Source organism: Cryptomeria japonica, chromosome 10, assembly GCF_030272615.1.
Source record: "Cryptomeria japonica chromosome 10, Sugi_1.0, whole genome shotgun sequence".
Taxonomy (NCBI): domain Eukaryota; kingdom Viridiplantae; phylum Streptophyta; class Pinopsida; order Cupressales; family Cupressaceae; genus Cryptomeria; species Cryptomeria japonica.
In genome coordinates, this window is record NC_081414.1 from 128,028,886 (window position 1) to 128,046,047 (window position 17,162).

General features: G+C 37.0%; 1 long non-coding RNA gene across 1 annotated transcript in view; it reads left to right on the forward strand.

The window, feature by feature from the left end:
- The window catches only part of LOC131030921 (uncharacterized), a 37,244-nt gene extending 21,576 nt beyond the window's left edge, over window positions 1-15,668 (forward strand). Inside the window, exon 2 of the long non-coding RNA XR_009102957.2 lies at window positions 14,844-15,668. This is a non-coding gene — a long non-coding RNA (uncharacterized LOC131030921). The remainder of the gene's footprint in view (window positions 1-14,843) is intronic.
- Window positions 15,669-17,162: the final 1,494 nt, after the last annotated feature.

The following is a 17,162-nucleotide window of genomic DNA, read 5'->3' on the forward strand; positions in this document are numbered from 1 at the left end:
GATAATACATGAGAAGTTAGTATACTTATAGTCTGAATCATGTTATTACTATCAGTATTTAAGGAGATGGGAATGAGATGTTCCAAAGAGGGGCAGTCTAAATCCAAGCAATAGGTTAAGTCCCTAGATAGGGTGGGGATCAGCAACCCATAAGCCTTGAGGGTATAAGCCCAAGATAGGTAAGGGCTTGGATCTGTAAACTTTGAGGGAACCAATTGTATTTGGTCTCTAAGCGCTTTGTTAACATACATAAACCCTTCTCCCTTAAAACTGAAGTAGTAGCAGGGTCTGATATCTATGTTAAGAACTATGAATAATGAAATTAATCATCTAATGAGGAAAATAAATAAGCACTTGTTAATAACTAATAAACTGAAGAATATCAATGACTGGCTTCATGATTAGTCTCTCAATCAATTTTAGTATATCAAAATAGATTAATTATGTTAATCAGGTAGGGGACATTACATTTACAAAACTCTTAAAGATAAAATTAATAACAAGTTGCAGATTTACAAGGGTGCATAAGGGAGATTGTTTTCTTCATCTTTATAAATCAGAAGTAGAGTGACTTATTAGCAGCCAGTAAAAAAATAATTAAGTCTTGAAGATTTTATACTTATTTAATAAATGCAATTCTAGTTCACTTGTGAAGCTATCTAAACACTCTTTGTAGATTTATGGTGGGAAGACTATGGTGTGAAAACAACAAATCTTTATAGATACAAAATCAATCTGTAATTTGTGTAAGATTTGCCATGCTTATGGGTGTGATCCAAATTGGAGCATTTTTGTGGTCATTCACACAAAGAGGTGCAACAGGTTAACCCAAAGTGTCTCAATAACTTTGTTTTTGTGCATTACAACCTTCATCTTTGTGTCAATAAGGTGGAGGGGAAGGAGACTTGTGATGTAACTAAATGTGACGACATTGATTTGCATTTAGATTGGATTAACAAGGATGTGGAGTTAATGTTTACTGAGGAGATTGCTAATTTTGAGATGGAAGCAGCAGAAGTGCAGAAGCACAGGCGCAAGCAAAAATATTAGGAGTGGTTGCATTGGATGATGATATACTTAAGGAGGATTCCTTACCATCTAGTTAAAGGGTGCTACCAAGGGGCTTTAATTAGAAGAAAAATTTGTAAAATATTTTTTAAATTTATAATTGTCAATCTTCATATGACACTATTATGTGCATTTTATTCCTTTCTGGTACAAAACTAATAGACAATATACCTTTGTGCTCTCACAACTCTTTTTTAAATGGCTTATAACAGTTTTTGGCATGTTATTTAAGTTTATTTAATGACTTTATGTATTTTATAAAATAATTTCAGACAATGAACCATACCTTTTTGTCATCTATCATTGTAATATGCCTTTCTAATTTTTTCAGTTTATGAGTTAATCTTAAGTACCAAGAGACATGGATGCCAAAATAGGGATTGGAACACTATTTTCAGGCTTAGGATATGTATGGGGTGCTGGAAATGTTGTCATTGATTTCAAATGGCTGTTTAAGATATGATGATACAAAGAGTAAAACTAAAAAATCATGAATGCAGATTGAAGATCATTAAAACAGACGGAAGACATGTAATACACTTTGTATGCAGCGATGTGTACTCTATAATGCAAAGAAGACATATAAATCACAATGATGAGTTTCATCATGGGCACGCTTCTTTTACAGGATGGGTGACTTCATCATGGCCCATTGATCAGAGATTATGCTTTGATGACAAGTCTTTATATTGCTGACTTCATTGAAAGAAAAAAAGTGACACATATGCCCTCAAGTATATTGAGGATAAAACAACGACTCATATGTTTATGACACTGAATTTACTAAGAGAAAAATGCAATGGTTTATTGTTTAGAATAAACAGTAATTAATAGTTGTTATTGATGTCATTCGATTCAAAGAAAAAGTTAATTCAAAGATGGTCGATAATACAAGACAGCAACCTTACTAAGGAGAAGAGTGAATACGCATAAAAGAAAGTGGAAATGTGTTTATAATAAAATACGATAGTAAACAGCCGACTAAGAGATTAATATGCAGCGTCTGGTAGATTGAGAAATCATAACGGCAGCGATGAGCATAGTGACTAAAAGGCAACATTAAACGTAGAGAGCAGCAATATAATATGAAGTTTTCTCTATATGGAACATGGCAAAGAAAGTTTGGAAAAGATGGTGGTAAAGACAAGGAACGTGGTGATGTTAATTAATATGTTAATTTATTAAGGTGGCAGTTCTTATTGAATATGCAAGTAAACTCTTAAATTGAGCAACGATTAAGGTGGTGTAAAAAGGAAGGTAGCTCTGAAGATTATTAAGGGAAAAAGTAGCGATTGATATCATTTAAAGAACAGTGATTACAATGGGTAGCTATTGGAGAAAAGAATAAGGATTAATATATTCAACATGATAGCGGTGACAAGTAAATTTGCTACGATTTCCATAATTAAATCAGAAACATAACGATCTTATTATAACTAAAGAAGTGTTCACTAATAAAGTAGCAATTACAATAAGAGAAGTGATTAAGATTGTGATAGAAGTGATGAGAAGTGGTGACTGGTTAAGAAACCGGTTTGTTTGAGAAACAATATGCAGTGATTGCCTGAAGACAGATTTGTTAATAAAGAAAGATTTGCTTGTTATCCCAAAAGGTATGATTAAGAAGATACATACCGGTTGCATGCTAAGTCAGAAATTAAAAAATGTCATTTGTAATTCTTTTACTAAAAGGTGGTAATTCATTATGATCTGTAAAAGTTGCGATTTGTCTGTCCAGATGCAATTAGTATTCTAAAAGAAAAGTCAGATATGAGAAGAGTACGATGTGAGAAGTATAAATAAACATATGCTAAAGGAAATTCAGTTTGATTTTGAGATTTTTTCATTAAAGAAAATACTCCCCTAAAGAAGCGATTCACTAATGATAACATGGAGCAAATTATAATGGAGTGGTTATGCTTTGAGGAAGTAGCGATTAGTTTTTGAAAGGACAGCAATCAGTAAAGAAGAGTTATGTTTGTTTGGAAGGGTGTCACCTTTCAAAAGGGTGTCTCTACTCATGAAGACATAAAGGAATATAAAGAGATCTTATGAGGAGTGATTGGTGAGGTTTAGTGAATAAAGTGAGAATAGTGTGTAAGAGATAAAAAGATATATTTGATTCAGAGTTACTACTACAGAGAAGAAATAAAAATGAAAGTGAAGGGTTGCCTCTCTTAGTGAAGAGGTATGTTAAAGTAATATATGAGGAGGTGAATGAGAATTGTGTTTGTGCCTCAATATAATATCTTGTGCAGATTTGAGCAGAGGATTCTGAGCAGATTAGTGAAGCATTTATAGCAGATTTGTAAAGGAGAAGATATGCAGATTTGGTAGCAAGAATACAGGAGGATTAGTAAGGAATCATGATCAGATTTGATGAGGAAAATATGAGGAGTTCATAGCAGATTTTGAAGTGAAGATTGTGACTGTTTTGTGGCAGATTTATGGTCAAGTGATAGCAGTTTGAAGAAGGAAACTTGTGAAGAATAGGATCATCCATCATCCGTTAAAAGGTGGAAATATGAATGAGGAGTTGGTGCCTCTAGTGTTTAAAGCACTCACGAGCTGAATGACAGGTTGGTGCCTCTAGTGGGTTGATACCTACAAATTTGAAAAAGAAGTTATCTATATATAAGAAAGCTATTTTACCATGGTTTTCTCTCGTAAAGGTTTCCACGTATTTATTCAGTGTTCTACTTGTGTTACATGGTAGTTAAATTTCATGTGAATGTTATATGAAATGAATATGTTTTGGATTAAATTATATGCTTTTGTTATTAAGTTGAAAAAATAAAAGTTTGATGTCATACTGATTCACCCCCCCTCTGAGTATTGAAGGGAAAATAGACATCCCAAAAAAGCCATTTGAGATCAATATGCGCAACCAACATCAATTAGTAACGCACATTGCTATGCCATAAAGCGGAATCAAGAACAATTTATTTACCACATTAACCTTTAGAGGAAATTGATTGCAATTTAAGATCTTGCCAGATCGAATAACAGCTTCAGCAAGCATGCATACATTTAGATTCAACGACACAGAATCATAAAACATAAGAAAAAGACAGAAGAATAGAACACAGATTTACCGTGGGGAAAACCCTTTTGGGTAAAAAAACCCCACACTCCAAAACCAGAGAGCCATTGTATTATTCAGCAACAAAATACATTGATAGTACAATCTTCAAGATCTAGGCCTTTACATGGAGATTTACATCTTGCTCCATCCTAGAGAAAATCCGGCAGCATAACCCCTGTAATAATGAACTCCTCTCTTCTCATAAATCAGCTAAGGCATGGACATATATATAGAGCTCAACACAAAGAGGTAGGTGCCCATGGTTTCGAAAACCATCTTCAACACCTAAGAGGTAAGTTATGTCATAAAAGTATCTTGCTAATCCCATGACACGTTGCTCATAGCAACTTCCAAGGCAACAACACCTCACACCACTTGTCAAAAGTGAACTCCACCATAAATGCCAATAGTTAAAATACAACTCCAATACATAATAGAATTTGAAAACCAAGACTCTTTAGTCAACCTAGGAAATTACCAAATCAATTTCCACTCCAACATAGCATCTTCTAAATGGTGCCAACTTCCTAGAAAATAAGGAATATGCCATCTCATCACCTGCCATGTAGGATGCCACCTCACCAAAAGGTCCTACAAAGTGAGTGACAACTTAGGATAAATCAATTAGGAAACAATTAATTAAAATGTTAGAACTCTAAGGTGACACCTTAATACCAACATTCTCCCACTTGTCGAAGATTTGTCAAGAGTCTCCAACACCAACTTCTTAGGAGCCAAAATGATGAAACCACATCATCATTGTCATCCATGAAATCACATAGATCCTGAACTTGCTCTTGTGCTCCAATCAAGACATCTGCAATAGCATCCATGATTTCCACCATCTCAGGCAACAAATTGTTGTCATCCTCCAACGTGCCACCTATGGAAGAAAGGAACAAGCCAAGGTGATATGCACTAGCCCAAAGAACATAAACATAAGATCCCAGTGATATCAAAGGCTACAAGATATTGCTACCACTCCATTGTGCTCACAAGCTATACAAAAGCATCAGTAACATCAACTTCAAAGCCTATAACCAGAACACAACTGTGAAGTAATCCTCCAGAAAACAAGATAAAACACCAGTAATCAAACTGACTGTACCCATCCAACTGAAAATAGCACCCACAACAAGTGCTAATTCATCCAATCAACCATACCTCAAAGGTATGCAACATCAGCAAACTCATGCCACCAACATAACCAACCCAAGAAACTGCAACCTCAAGTTCCATGTGCAAAACTAGTCGATGAAGACTAAACACATTCAGGAACTCCCATTGCATGTGTAATGTTGAATCTAACAAGATCAAAAAAGGCATACCAAATCTACCAATCACAACACAGAGAGTGTAACCATGTAGTACCAAGGACCACCCACAAAGATATGCACATCCTGCAAACAAAACTGTTGCAAGAAACATCTGTCTCAACAAGTCTACATAGTTCTCCATGTTCTCCACATCTGAAAAAAGAAAGAGATACATGAACCTCCATGTCATCACCCAAGTGACAACATATGATCACACACTAGTGATCACTATAGCTCCACATAGAACCTCACATCCAATACCAAGTGAATCTGAACATCCAAGAAGATCACTAAGACCAAAGAGAGAAACTGCAAACCATAAACATGTAGCATGCCCTTCTACAAACACTTCTAAATGTCAGTTGTGCCAAGTAAGATCTTTTTTACAACCCCAAGAGAAAAGCGATAACAACATCCAAACCCGTTCAACCTCGAGAGATCAAACGTAACATATGCATCATGAATCTACATGGATGTAAGCCTCTCAAAGAAGATCAAACTACTCCATTTCCCATTACAGTAAATCAGCCCACTACTATGATCATCATAAAAGAAAACACATTCCAAGGAGATAACCATGCTATCCATCTCTCACAATGAATCCTCCTGAACTATCTGACTACAGCTCAAGATCCATGAATATGAAAGAAAAGCATAAAGAACTTGAGAGAAACAATGGGCAATACCTCTCAAGTAATAAAACGTTGAGTAGACCAAGAGTGGGGAATGGGAATGTTCCTCCAAGATTTCCAAGTCATCATAACTCATCCAAGAACAATCTCCTCATAGATCTTTGTTGAACTCATGTTCAACCAAGGTGTAGGCTCCTGAGACTTCCAATTGAAATCTCATTAAGAGTAAGCATCTCAACACATGCCTCTCATCTCAAGAGAACTATAGCATCACCTAGGTCTCTATGTATCCATGAGTACCAACACTCCAATCTGTAGAGTCAGGAACCTATAATGATACCGTGATCTTACCATCCCCGCCTAGGAAATCACATGCTCCAAGTGAACATACCATGTGTATACATCTAAAAATGGTTTGAAGATAGTTAATTAAATACGCAGTTATTTGATTAATCCCCCTTCCCAATTAATTGAATTCACAAGCAATTTGATTAATTTCTCTATTCATCTACTAGTAAATAAATCTGCATGATTTATTTACATAGTTCATTTCATATCCCCCTTTGATTAATTAATTCTAAATTAATTAATTCCCCTCATTTTGATCAATTCTTCTAATTCCTAATTAAGATTAACAAACTCAAGTTTGTTGAGATTAATTATCATTTTCCAAATTATTTGAATTTCTAAATTCAAATGAGCACATGGCTCCTAACTTTAACCACCTAACCTAACTATCCCCTAACCTAACCCATTCCACCTAACCCTGGGTTTACCTAACCCTATCCTATCTTGCACATTCTAACCTCTTTATCCTAACCTCCTATGGTGTGGATATTCTCCCCTTGAGAAACATGGCACTTTTGCCACATGTCTCCTCCCTTGGACACTTGCCCTCTCATGAGCAAGGCTCCTTGACACTTGTCACCACAGAGATGACAAGTGTCCCTTCCTCCAACCTCTTCTCCAACTTCCTCAATCTTGGCCCTTGATATCTTCAGATCAGATTTGGACCGTTGATTCTTGCCTCCTCAACTTTGGCCTTGGAATTCCTATAAATATCCCCCATTTTGGAGCAATGAGGATCCCTTGCATTCATATTTTAGCATCATTACTATAGGCAATTTGCATTTCAATTATCTAGTAATTAGACTTTTGGATCAATCATAGCTTGTTAATCTAGTTTCTTAGATCATGCATTTCATATTATTTGCATAATCAATCATGATCAAGTAGCTACTCAACTCTTGAGTTGCCACTTTGGAGGTCATTGCTCTGCTGAGAACCAATCAATCCAACACCTTCAAGGTCCTCAAGAATAGAGGAAAATGGAACATTTCAAGGAAGGCTTATGTTTTGCATTTTTAATTTAGTTTTCAATTAAGCTTTCCATTATGTTTTTATTGTCTCATTATATGTGTATGCCTTTCTTATATACCACATTTTTAGCATCACACCATGGTCTCAAGAGCAATGTATAATGCCAAACTTTAATGTGAAATCAAGAGTATACTATGACATAACACCAACATACTCTAAACCAACATCACTTGTTAAGCACCACCAACACCTCAAACCAAAGACTCTAAGAGCCCTCCATGGCTCCAAGATGTTACAATTCCTCAAATAGTGTACATGCAAAAGATGAAAGAACCCTTTTGCAGCGACAAGATCTAAGAGTCCCTCCAAAACATCTACATCACTAAAGAAGATCATCCATCACCAAGTGATGAATACATAGTCACTGCTAAAGCTCCCATTGAACTGTGATACCGAGCTCTCCAAGCACATGCCACACCATCTCCCAAATCTGAAAATCACACCAAGTGAAACCAAGATCTCCAAACCAATGAAATACACCATGCTACAAGACACCATAACTGACTATCCAGGCACTCACTTATCATCCATCCTCTCATCTCAAAGCAAACACACCAATGCACAAGTGACCTCAGACAAGGCCAGCTAACAAGTTGCATGAACACTGAATCAAACCTCGTGGATATAGATAGTCCACATCCGAGTTCTCCCACTACAAACATGTAGGTAAAGACAACCCACGATATTGCACGACTCGTAGATCCAATCACTGAAACATGCAAACTCACTGTCACATTAGTGACATGCAAAATGAGATCTCAAAGAGAACAACCATGTAGATAACATGACTCAAACACCAAATCAAACTCAAATCCGATTTGTCAATCATGTCCACATCGAGCACCACAGTGTACGAATCCACCAAGTATCAGCATAGAAATGCTAAGTGATTAATCACATACCAACATCCCCATGCAGAGAAAGCATCACACCTCCTCTCACCATGCACGGAGAATGCATGCAAAACTACAACTATCTCATCTAGTAACACCCCAAAAGAAACAGGGTCTAGAAAATAGCTTCTCTGTAGCTCCACAAAACATAAGTTTTTCTTGACCATGTAAAACCTACAAAACCACTGTGTTTGAGAACCCCCATGCACATCTATACCCACTTCACATCTGGAAGACTCAAAAGTCCGAAAAAGCACCAAACAACTTAACCTAGAACAATGAACTATCATAGATGAGCATCAACATATATTTTCAAGGAAAATCTATAAACCCCTCAGATCCAAAGAACATAAATTCAAGCCATGCAAGTACAACCATCCATAAGGAAAAAGCAGATCAGGAACTCTAGGCCCATTTGTAGGCCAACTCCACAACCACCATTAGTACATGCATCCAAGGGAGATAGACTATTTCAGAAGCTTTCAGATCATCAAACGATCAACTTCATAGCCTTCATGCATTTGGGGCAACAAAAGCAGCACCTTCCAATACTGGGAAAAACAAGCACCCAACATAAGCACATCACTCCATGGTTGAAACAACCCAAGCTTCTCCATATTACCAAGGAGCCTCTTATAGACACCCAATATGAAACCTTTGTTGCATGCAACCACAAAGTGTAAAAACACACCCCATGCATCAGGAATTATTTTGTTGTCAAACAAGAGATTCAGATCAACATCATTTCAATGTGACCAACTTCATTTTCTCTGTCTTCACCATCCTTAAAAATACGTGTTGTCACCTGAGACTGAAACAATTGCAAAACTTCCACTCACCAAAGAATCAATCTTCAGTCGATTCCCTCAAGCTAAACCCAAAACACCAAGGATCTTCACATGCATTAACATACAAGCACATGCAAGCAACATGTGAGTTCATGCAAGTACATGCAACACATGCAACTCACATAATGCACATGCAAGCAACTGTAAGTCATGGAATAGAGCTCTGATACCAGATGAAGGGAAAACAAACATCCCAGAAAAGCCATCTGAGATCAGTATGCGCAAGCAACATCAATTACTAACGCACACTGCTATGCCATAAAGCAGAATTAGGCACAATTTATTTCCCACATTAACTTTTAGAGGAAAGTGATTGCAATTTAAGATTTTGCCAGATCGAATAATAGTTTCAACAGCACATACATTTAGATTCAACAACATAGAATCATAAAACATAAGAAAAAGACAGAAGAATAGAACATAGATTTATCGTGGGGAAAACCCTTTTGGGTAAAAAACTCCACACTCCAAAATTAGAGAGCCATTATATTGTTTAGCAACAAAATACAGTTACAATACAATCTTCAGGCTCTAGGCCTTTAGATGGAGATTTACATCTTGCTCCATCTTGGAGAAAATCTGGCAGCATAACCCCAATAATGATGAACTCCTCTCTTCTCATAAATCAGCTAAGGCATGGACATATATATAGAGCTCAACACAAAGAGGTAGGTGCCCATGGTTTCGAAAACCATCTTCAACACTGTTGATGTGTTTTTTAGGCCCATACAAACACAGAATAAAATACCTAAAGTATCTTATCCTCTCTTCAATAAAATCTCTCAGACGCTGAAGATTATCCTAAGGATCATTCGAGAAGACTCCAAGGTTCATGAATGTAGGGTCACTACGTGTGGATAAGCTCAGTTGGTTGATGTGATTATGCTGGAATCACAAGGGGACTTACATTTGAATGCCTGAATGCTTGATTTGCTGGAACTTGATCATCTGATATCTCAATATGGTGATGCTTTTTGATCCTAAACTAGCTAGAGTTTTAAAAAAATGGCAAAAGATGAAGGGTTGAGAGAGTCTATTCCAATCCTAAGAACGTAGGAAGATGAGTGAATGATTAGATGGACTCCTACTGAGCAAGGTCTCACCATCAAACTGAACAATTTGACACAAGCTCAATGCAATCTTCTAAGGACATTTCAAGGATGTTCGAATCAATACCATCAAACATTGATCACCATTCAAGTTAATGCATAAGCAATGAGTGTAGAACGATTCGAAGTTAAGTTCATGTCATTCCAGTTGACCACACAAGGCACGCTTACAATCAATAAGATGCTAGTGGTATGGATTAAGCGGATTCCACATGAATACATTCAACAAATTCCTCTATTCAATCTAATTTACTTATCATCTAACATGTAGATCCAACAAGAAACCATGCACATTGTAATGAAACAACATACTTCACCATAACTTAAATGAAAATGGATTTCATTTACAACTTAAGCAACAATTTCTGCTTTCTCTTCCTACTCTACTCTAACTTCTATTGTACTCTCTTAAGACTATCTATTGACTATTGTCTATCAACCTTTACAAATGAAGAGTTTGAGCTTTATATAGAGAGCTCATTTACAATGAATGGCTAGGATTGAATCTTCATCAATGGCCAAGATTTTACAATGAAACCTTAATTAGGGTTTGTTATGACAAACTCTCCTTAGCCATTGGGAAAAATTACTTTCAATGAGTGTGAACCAATAGATATCGAGGGTAGGTACATCGGAGTTCGTGCATCCATGTATGAACTAGGTGCATTGCATCTAGACATGCTGATGTGGACCTTTCTGACTGGAGCAATAGTGACTGGGATGCCACCTCAATCTTGCACCTGTGCTTGGTCAAAGAACGTTGAACAATATCTCGATACTTAACATCATCCAATTTTCTCAATGTAGTGATGATGAGAAGCAGACTTTGATTAACTCTTCTGAAACTATCTGCTTCTTTAGTTATGTATATTGTGGGATGACCTTGATTGTTCTTCCCTTGTTCTTGATACATTTGATGAATGGTGCACCTGGTTGAATGTAGCTCTTCATTGTACTGACTTCAATTCTTGGATTCCCAAAGGGAATTCAAGATTGTAAAACATTCTTTCATAATTTGAGTTATGTCTCCTTCATGCTCTAGTGCTTTGAGGTAGTTGAGTGATTTCTTCTTTCAACTTTTGATCTCCTCATGTCGTCAGGGTGTGATGGGAGTCTTGAGATTCTTCCTTTCTAAATACCCTTGTGTTTGATGAAGCTTCTTCTTGAACTTGCATAGTGATGATAGGAAGTACTTGTCATGGCCAAGTCATCCCTCCGTCTTTTGATTGCTCATCTTGCCTCGAAGTAGTATCATCTTCCTTACATATCTGCAAAACAAAGCAAGTATAGTATCATATGATCTTCACACACATCTTGTTTTAAATTCACCTCTCACTCTTATTTTATGTGGTTCCTTCACTAAATCTGATCAAGAGGAGGCTAATAATAATCAATGAATTCACTGTGTGGAAGACAAATTTAATGTCTAAGGGTAAATCTGAGCTGTCTAATGATGAAGTCCACTAGTTGATATGTCTCCGAGCTGGGTACATTCGCTCCCTCTTGCTGTATGATGAATTCGCCTTCCTAAAATATCAGATCTGTATCTTTAATGTCTTATTTCACCCTTGTGCTGCAGCATCTCAGCTATGTTTTGATGAAATTTGCTCATATATTGATAAAATTCAATGCCTTGCTGAAGAAATTTGCTGAGTCTGCTCTCAAATTCACACTTGGAGAGAAGAATATGTTTGAATTGGTGGCCAAAATGAATGTTTTGATCCTTCCTTTATAGGCACTTTAGGGTAAAAGAGGTGTTTCTTTCCATAAGGCCGACTTGATAACAAATCACCTTTCCCATGCTGGCCAACTTCACCTCTTGTCCAAATACTTGAATTTGAGGAATTTGCTCAAAACAGGGGGCAAGGTACATGATTTCAAAAATTCGCTCCATGTCCTTAGCAAGGTACATGCCTTCATGAAAAAGTTTGCTCCATGCCCTTAGCAAGGTACAGGGTCAAGGTGAGAAATTCGCTCCATGTCCTCTCCAAGGTACATCAATTCATAATTCACTCTAGGACCTTTGGGAGGTACACTACCTTGGTGAAAATTTTGCTCTAGGACCTCTCCAAGGACATGACTTGGAAATTCGCTCTAGGACCTTAGGAAGGACAGGACTTGGAAATTCGCTCTGGGACCTTAGCAAGGACAAGACTTGGAAATTCACTCTAGGACCTTAGCAAGGATAGGACTTGTGAAGAAATTCGCTCCAGGACCTTAGCAAGGACATGACTCAAAATTTCCTCTCACTTGGTTGGTTTTGACCTTGAGTTTTGCAATCTCTCCACATGAAAGCATCATCAATTTGACCCTTAGGAACACCCATGAAGAATTCGCTCTATGACCTTTAGGAGCTACATGATCTTAGAAAACTCGTTCTAGACCCTTTGGAAGGTACATGATCTTGGTGAAATTTTCGCTCTTGGACCTTGGTAAGGACATGACCTTGGTGAAATTTTCTCTCTAGGACCTTGGTAAGGACATGAATTAGTTCGCTCTAGTACCTTAAGGAAGGTACAAGACTTCAAAAATTTCACTCTCGATCTTCACTTGGATAAATTTGCTCTTGATCCCTTGCAAGGTACACATCTTGGCAAAAATTCGCTCTATGACCTCAGCAAGGACATGAAAAAGTTTGCTCTAGGACCTCCCCAAGGACATAATCCAAAATTCGCTCTAGGACTGCTCCAAGGACATGACTCAAAAATGAAATTCGCTCTATAACCTTTGTGAGGTACATGTCTTGATTAAAAAAATCGCTCTTGGTCCCTTGGAAGGTACATAATTTGGAAAGTTCGCTCTCAAGCATCTGCAAGGTACGTGATTTCTCAAATTCGCTCTAGACCCTCTCCAAGGTACATCACTTGGAAATTCGCTGTAAATCTTCAGTAAGGTACAGGACAGGGTCTAAGGCAAGTTTGCGCCAAGTTTGAGGCAAGGTACAGGGCCTAAATGAAATTCAAGGAGGACACCATTCAAACAACCAAGGCTTGTTCTTGCAACTAGAAATATGATCAGATAACACAAGAAACCTAGGCATGATACAAAGGAGTCCTAGATCTACTTTCATGCTCACAACCGACTGTCTTCACTCCACCCTAAGCGGACCAACTTGACTTGATGACCCTCTAGCTACTTGAGAAACTTTATCCCTTCAATGCAAAGATTAATAGCAAAGACCCTAACACAACCTAGGACTAAGCAAAAAGGACTAATCCTAGATAGCGAAAAGTGAGGGGTCCCCATTTTCAATGGGGCGATGTGTGAATACCTCACAACAAACACCTAAGAGGTAAGTTGTGTCATAAACAATATATTGCTAATCCCATGACGCGTTGCTCATAGCAATTTCCAAGGCAACAACACCTCACATCACTTGTCAAAAGTGAACTCCACCATAAATGCCAATAGTTAAAATACAACTTTAATACATAATAGAAGTTGAAAACCAACACTCTTTAGTCAACATATGAAATTACCAAATCAATTTCCACTCCAACATAGCATCTTCCAAGTGGTGCCAACTTCCTAGAAAATAAGGAATCATCTCATCACCTGCCATGTAGGATGCCACCTCACTAAAAGGTCCTACAAAGTGAATGACAACTCATGAAGTTTATAACTTAGGATAAATCAAGTAGGAAATAATTAATTAAAATATGAAGTTTATAACTTAGGATAAATCAAGTAGGAAATAATTAATTAAAATGTTAGGACTCTAAGGTTGAGACACCTTAATCCCAACAAGTATAACTGTGCTCTCAACATGGGGATGGATTGGGACACCATTTTTAGAGTTAGCGTATGTTGAGATATGGACCAGCTAGGACTTGAACCTAGGACCTTCCATATGCTGCTGGAGTGCTCTACCACTGAGCTACTGGCCCCTCTTGGACCAGTCCATCATCAGTCCGGGTGTGGCTTATTTCCAACACCAACACCCCCCCTTAAGCCACACCTCTCGTGTGCTTGGGGCTCCTAGCCTGGACCTGGCTCTGATACCATGTTGAGACATGGACCAGCTAGGACTTGAACCTAGGACCTTCCATACGCTGCTGGAGTGCTCTACCACTGAGCTATTGGCCCCTCTTGGACCAGTCCATCATCGGTCCGGGTGTGGCTTATTTCCAACACCAACAGCGTATATGAGAAAAATGTAAAGTATCAGAAAAAATTGACTATTGTAAAACGATTCATAAATGAATATAAGGTTGTTCCTCTGCTTTCATCTGGTGTTTGATTATATTTCTTGGAAGATCTATGCTGCCCTAGCCCGCATTTTCAAAAGTATTTTATAACTACATTATCTATTAAACTCCTATTACTGTGTTTGGTATGCTCTTCAAATTTCCTGCTGATCACTTAATTTCAATAAGTGAAATATGACTTGGGTGGGCACTTTGGTCTTTTCATCTTTTGGGGGCTTAAAAGTATTTTAGTTTGGTTTTTGGCTCGTCATTTTTGGGGGCTTAAGGTAATTAATTTGATTTTTGGATTGTTTATATTTTGCAGCTCCAGAGCTATTGAGGTGTAATTAAAGGGCAGGGATGTTGCCTCTCTTTGCGAGAGACATCTACTGCATCAGGAAGACATCACTTTTGCGTTTCTTAGTCACCTGGATGCAGCTAATCTCCAAAAAAATGTCCCCTACCTCAAGGTACACTTTCCGGTCTTCAGTGAATGTTCCCAAATATTTTAATAGGATTGATCATCAAAAGGATCAGGGTATATAGGCTATTCATTCAGCTTCAAAGAGTTTTATTGTGGGTGTGTCTACTTCTCTTAGAGAGTCTTTGATATTTCAACGGGATAGATTACCAATTGTCATATCTAGCAAACTTCAAACGATAGTTCTTGCTTATTGGGCACATGGAAAACAATTTCTAAGCAAAGCACCAAAAAGGCTACAATGTCACCATGAACAGTCAATTTGAATGCCAAGTAGTCCAAAGGTCTTGGTAGTTGCCTTTTTTGGGATCCAAGATATCGCAGACTTCATCACATTGACACATACCATTCTCCTAAACCGATATATAGGAATTGTTGTGTCCAAGTTCTTATTCGGTGGATTGATTACTCCTAACTACACAGAGATGGGGAATAAGTTAAAACCCAATAAAGTGAGGAAAGACAGATATCCAGGATAGGCCACTAGCAAACACTGTTTTTGCCTGTTATGCTCCAGTTTTGTGGTTAAACTTTTTGCTACTGTACTGACATGAATATGTTTCCAAACATTTGACCTCTATTTTGTAACATTCATATACAAAAGTCCATTGTTTTTTTATTGCATTATTATATTTACTTAAAAGTTAAAATTTGTTTTCTTTTATTCCATTGCCATCTTTGGTTTATATATCTTTTCACATTGACGATTGTCACAATCATGTTGGTCTGTCTCCATCATTGTACATTATTCATCACATACAGTTTCATATATTAGCCTGGTACATTGGTGGTACACCTAATAGTATAATACTATCGTATTGTATCCTTCTTTTTAAGTACCTAATTAAGCTTTGGTGGCAGTCAATGGATGTTATGTAGATCAGATCAACAGTAAAAAGGATGGTACCAAGCAGGTGGTGTATTTGAATTTTGAAAATCAACTGCTTTTTTTTGAAACATACTGTTGAGTAACAAGTTTTTTAAATATTGAAACAGTTGAGTAACAAGTTTTATGTCAATCTCATGAAAGAATATTTTCTTTTGAATCAATTGGATAGACTGGACATTCAGGAAGAAATTAGTGGAAGCAGAAATGTTGTATGATGTGATAGATCGTAAAAGTTACATATAAATTATTGAGTATCACATGGAATAGAATATAGAATATCAGATGAGTGAATATGAAGACTAAGGCGACAATGTATGTGTGCATGCATGTGCGCCTGTTTACATATATTGACAAAAGGAGCATGCACAGTAGGTTCCATCTGTTTTCATCCTCTCCCACGGGAAGATGGCTTCCAAATAGTTTTTGGCAACAAGTTAAAACTTTCATTTTCTAAAAGTACTATTGAGGAAATGGACTTGATTTGAATATTTGTTTTTTAAAGAATCATTTTTTCAAATGTTTAATTTGGCTACAATCCACAAGAATTATGAGGCCACAAAACTGTAAGATTTGTTGGTCAAAAATTAAAAAATTGAACAGAACCACAGATCTGGGACCAAGGGCAATGAGTTACACACAGTAAAAATGTTTATATTTAAATATTATAATATAAAATAGAATAATATTTATCATTCCATGGAGTTTTTGAATAGAGTAATCATGGAACTAAATTTGGGGAGGGTGGGTGTACGGTGGAGTGTATATATTTATATATATAGTATTATTAAATAATAATGTTTTTAGTGTTCTACTACCCTCTAAAATAGGTGCATTTATGAGATGGGTGGAACTAGAAGATATCCCTCGAGGGATGCCCAATAGAAGTAGGGGATATTCCTCTCTTTCAAGGACAATCAAGGGATGCCTTTATGTCCTTAGAATGGCCAGGGCTTAAAAAAAAACTGTGTGAGAAAAAAGATTTTTTTTTAACTTGTGAAAACCTTAAATTTAGGTTGCACGTCTTCAAATGGATTTCCATTGGAATTGTGTTCCTATTGCAATGTAATCAAAGTGTGGGTTGGAGCTATCCACCATATAACTTCATCATTAGGTAAAATGTTGGTAGTGGTCTTGGAAAGTTGGCTGCTGCTATGATGTTGAAACACAACTTTGTGACTTGATCATGTGTTGAAACAATTATAAGAATAATGCATGTAGGCATAGGGTGTGTAGATTGCAAAGCAAAATGATTTGTGAATGGGGCACAAATGGAC